The sequence below is a fragment of the Nanorana parkeri genome, unplaced genomic scaffold (genome assembly GCF_000935625.1).
Source record: "Nanorana parkeri isolate BGI_ZX_2015 unplaced genomic scaffold, ASM93562v1 scaffold2079, whole genome shotgun sequence".
Lineage (NCBI taxonomy): Eukaryota > Metazoa > Chordata > Amphibia > Anura > Dicroglossidae > Nanorana > Nanorana parkeri.
Window position 1 is genome coordinate 105332 of NW_017308347.1, and position 5409 is coordinate 110740.

Consider the following 5409-nt stretch of genomic DNA (forward strand, 5'->3'; position numbering starts at 1 on the left):
GCACACCGACCTCCCCCCCCCCCCCCCGATCTGGAACCATCAGGTCTGGTGAAACGGATCTCCGATTTGTTTATCCTGACCCGACTGGAGTTGGGGGTGACCGGGTTTACAGGGACGTTCATCCATTTGCACCCAGTTGTTTACAGACTAGCATTGGGCCCGTCTGAAAAACGGACAGGTGGACCCGATCGGACCGGCCATGTCGGGTCCGTCTTGAAAAACGGACAGGTGGACCCGATCGGACCGGCCATGTCGAGTCCGTCTTGAAAAACGGACAGGTGGACCCGATCGGACAGGCCATGTCGGGTCCGTCTTGAAAAAGGGACAGGTGGACCCGATCGGACCGGCCATGTAAAAGGGGCCTTACAGTTTTTGAGGAACCTTTCTGATCACAGACCGAGAGCAACCAAAAACATCATTGTTACCAGATTAATAACCATGAGCTCCAAGACCAACGGACTATACCATTGTTCGAGGGCCTCCTGTCTGATCACACGTGCCCACAATGACCACACTATGCAAGCAAAACAATAATTTGCCACTTGTCTATCTGTCCAGGGAAGTCATTTTACCGAACACACCCCAAAATCAAATGGAAACAACCAAAGCAGAAGCCTGCACCCCATAGCGAGGAGAAAAGTCCTCGACTCCGCACATGGCAATCTGGGCCAGATCTCACTGCTCTCGGTCAGCTGTCTGGTCACAGAAGGGAGCTGCAGCTATTGTGTATTACAATTCATAAATTGTTGAGTCTTTTTCGGACGTGAAGATCTTCACTAAACCAAATCATCTTCCAGCCCATGGCAGAGGTCGAGTCTACAAACAGCGTGTACTATGTGAAGGGCCCTGTGGAACCATTGTGCCTAATAGCTAGCCGTAGTTCCAACACAAACAACTGGACTCGTTCTGCAATGTTGAAGACGTTTGGCTGCTCGTCCAATTGGCTCCCTCAGTTCTAATGCGTGTTAGGATGGACAATGGAATGTTACATACGGTAGTTACATAGTATTTGAGGTTGAATAAAGACACAGGTCCATCAACTTCAACCTATTACGTGTATGTGTGGGATTCTGCGTGTGTATGGGGCCTTGTGTGATCCTTTTTAAAAATGTTTTCCCTTTTCCTTTCTACGGGTACCTGTACCCCCTGAATGTTCCGGTCTCTGAGGAAATTGTCCAAATGCTTTTTGAATGTTTCAATGCTCTCAGCTGATACCACTGCTTGCGGCAGAGAGTTCCAGACCCTTACTGCCCTGACTGAGAAGAAGCCCCTACACCCCTTGTGGTTAAATCTTTTCTCCACCAATTTTAGGTGGTGGCCTCTAGTCCTTGTTATGGAGTTTATAGTAAAAAGTTTATTGCTGATGTTGCCATCACCATTGAACGTCTTCTACGTCAAAATCCTGTCCCCCCTTAATCTCCGCACCTCCAGCGTGAACAAGTTTACATTTAGTAACCTTGCCTCATAGCTTTGGTCCTCCAGCTGGACTCTCTCCAGCTTAAAGGAGAACTATGAGGAGAGTGATTTCCACTCCTCCTCATAGTTCTAGCCGACCTGTGACAGTGAGACTGTCACAGGTCGGCTCAGTAGATCGGGAGGTGAGCGAACACATACCGGCGTTCCCTCACCTCTCGATCCTGTCACGGCTCTCTGCCGTGACAGGGGAGGGGCTGGATTCCCCTCTCCCCGCTCCGATCTTCCAGCGCTGACTGGCGGAACGGACGGGGGAGGGGGCGGGTACAGCTGGCTCTGCCTCTAGATAGGCAGAGCCAGCTGTCACTCACCCAGCTGGGCGGGTCTCGACGTCCATGTCGGGATCCGCTCCGGCTGCGGCGTCTCAGTATACCGCGAGCTGTTGCTCGCGGTATACTGAGCTTAGGGTGACGGGAGGACGCTAGTTTGTGTCCTCCCGTTACCCTAAGGAGAATTATGGGGAAAAACACTGACCCCATAGTTCTCCTTTAAGAACGTCCTTTCTGGGTACTGGTGACCAAAACTGGACCGCGTACTCCAGATGAGGCCGAACCTCCGATCTATAATGTGTCAAGGCAGATGCTGGTTGCCCAAGAACACGAGCGGAGGTGGGAGGGTTTATGAGACAAGTCTGTTCCAATTCACAGAATGTAAGTCTAGGAGAGGTGTTATGGAAGAACCTAGAAGCACGGCCCCAAAAGGCAAGCAGAAGACAAAGGAACATGTCACCCATATTGCCTCTGGTCTCCACTCAGCTGATCTTTTTCCCATTACTGAGTCACCATGCCTTGTTCTGCACTTGATCGCTATGGAGGAAGCCAGCTTGGTAGAGGCAGGACTTTGCTTCCACAAGTCAGAGTTGGTCTCTGATGGCGGGTGGAAGAACCAGTAGGAGACGTGCAGAAATCACAGAGTGAATGAAGAAGAAGCAGGGAGATCCTTGCACTGCATTCCCTTAGGTACGGCTTCCCCTCCAGCAAGGAGGACAGTGAGAAGCACAAGTAGTGACATCACCAAACCTCACTCCAAGTCTGGTGAGAGCGGCAGTCAGAGGAAGCCGCCGTGCCTGAGATGATCTCACACCGCAGATAGACAGCTATAGGGCACAGGAAACACATTGCTACTTTTCAAGAGGAATGGAATACAAAGGGCTCATTTTTTCGGGGGAACTGCTTGGACACAATTATCTCTATGTACCCAATAAGACAACAAATCCCTACTGTCTGAGTTCAGGTTCACTTCATCATAGGAGGCCTCTGGGATAGGCGTCTTCAACATTACAGAACAAGGCCAGCTAAAGGTGACCATTACCAGCTCTGCCATGACCAGGACGATGAGAACCTTTACCGGTGTGCTGTGCCCAATGGGAAGCTGCCAAGCTTTGCTGGTAGTTCCAATGGGTGCCGTAGACAGAACGTCTTCTCATGTGGACAACTAAGGATATCCATTATTAGGAAGGCCACGGGCCAAAATGTGCTGAATGAGATACTGCAAGAGCCTGTGCAGCCATTTGTAATAAAAAAAGGGGGGAAAAATACCAAAGCCAAAACCTTTCTTTTAATAGAGCGGGAAACGGAATGCAACCCCATCAGGTTACTTCTTGCTGCTGCCACAAAGTCCTTTAGACTGGAGCACCTCACCGCAATAAACTGGGTGCCAAAGTCTTGCCGGGATTTGTCCTCACCCCCCAAACTATCCATACCTCCAAAAGAAAGAAGATGGTGGCACGCTGTGTACTCCTCTGTAAGTGAAGCTTTATTGTTCTAGACGGGGCCTTGTGTTGCCTGCTCGGAACAATTACGCTTCAGATCCGGAGGACTTGATGTGGTGCCTCCGGCTTCTTAATTTTGGATTCGTAGGTTCCTTTGTGGACAGGATTGAGGAAAATCCAACATTTTGGAAAGAGGAATAAAGCGAAAATGAGAAATTTGTTCCAAAGGGGAGACTTGTTGTGCTGACAACCAAGAAGAGTTCCCTCAATCTAGAAAGATCCCCTCTCATTTCCTGTTTTGTCTACAGCACAGGGACAGCTCACACAGTAATATACAAAAATCCTTTGTAGGGGTTTTATTTATGGACGCGCCGAAATTTCGGCTGAAAATGGGTTTATGGGCAAAATGGCGATAGTACAAAAACCGGTAAAAAAATGTGGCGCATCCCCAGCTTCTCTCCTTCCTGCTGGGCGTAGGCTGCAAGCTCCGTTCTGTGTCCCCTCCGATCCCCGCTGCTTTTCCCCGTCTGTGTCAGCAGAGGTGATCGGAGGGGACACAGAACGGAGCTTGCAGCCTACGAGCCGACCCAGCTGCCAGCACGCAACGGAGAGGGGGGAGAAGCTGTCCGGAGGCGGAGTGGGGCAATGCAGGGAGGAGAGCTCGGCTCTGGTGACAGACGGGAGAGGGCGGAGCAGTCAGGATGGAGAGCCAAGCACAAGCACTCAGTACTGATCCCTCAGTGTTTGTAAAGAACTGTGATTACTATGTCTCCAGTTATGGATAAACAGGAAGTGCTATACATCACTTCCTGTTCATTCATGAATGGGGACATAGTAAATATTTACTATCCGATCACTTTATGAACAAGCAGCTCAGTACAGAGGCTTCCTGTCCCTTCATGAGAGGATTATGAATGAACAGGAAAGCCTCTGTAATCCGTTCTGTGTCCCCTCCGATCCCCGCTGCTTTTCCCCGTCTGTGTCAGCAGAGGTGATCGGAGGGGACACAGAACGGAGCTTGCAGCCTACGAGCCGACCCAGCTGCCAGCACGCAACGGAGAGGGGGGAGAAGCTGTCCGGAGGCGGAGTGGGGCAATGCAGGGAGGAGAGCTCGGCTCTGGTGACAGACGGGAGAGGGCGGAGCAGTCAGGATGGAGAGCCAAGCACAAGCACTCAGTACTGATCCCTCAGTGTTTGTAAAGAACTGTGATTACTATGTCTCCAGTTATGGATAAACAGGAAGTGCTATACATCACTTCCTGTTCATTCATGAATGGGGACATAGTAAATATTTACTATCCGATCACTTTATGAACAAGCAGCTCAGTACAGAGGCTTCCTGTCCCTTCATGAGAGGATTATGAATGAACAGGAAAGCCTCTGTACTGACAACTTCCTGTTCATGAAGTGCTGGAGCTGCAGAAAAAGAAATTAAGGACACACGTGCCTCCAATTTTTTTTTTTTGAAAAGCGAAATATCATGGGTCTGTTTAGATCCCCAATATTTCCCAAAAGCCCCCTGACAGGGAAGTAAAAAATAAATAAATAATACAAAAAGTCATTTTCTGTTTCGGCAGGGCAGATTTTGAAATGTCGGTCATTTCGGTGCGTCCCCAGTGTTCACCCGTCCCCTACGCTACCCAAAAACTAAAAAAAGTGTTGTGGCTATAGATGAACTTTGAATTCTTAGTGACTCTATACAGGCAAAAACAGACCCCTTTACGACAGTAGAACTTTCCGGGTATCATAAGGCAATGACCTCATAACTGTACAGCAGCGCAGCTTGTACAGACGCATGGACCCAGCCCTACAAGTCATGCATTAAAAAACAAACACACAATGAACACGACCTTGCGTCAGCGTCCATTATATCACAAAAACGCATTTCTTGTCCTGGCGGGTCTCTTTCATCATTTCGGCAGCTGGGGCATTCGCAATAGTGCAATATTCCTATACCTGTATGGGTACCGGAGGGAGGGGGGTCTGTTACAGGGATCTCTGATCTGTGCGTTTAACCTCCCGCCTGAGCGCGAAAAATACGGGACGCTTCACAACAGTGTGAAAAAAAAAATGTACAAAAACAAAATTGAGGAACAAAAAAACCCCCAAAAACATGAACAGTAAAAAAACAAAAACTGCGATATATCTGAAAAGTCCATCAATTAAAACCAGCCAATTGAGTTGTTCAGCTGCCTGTGATGGTCATGTGACCGCCCCCTCCCTCC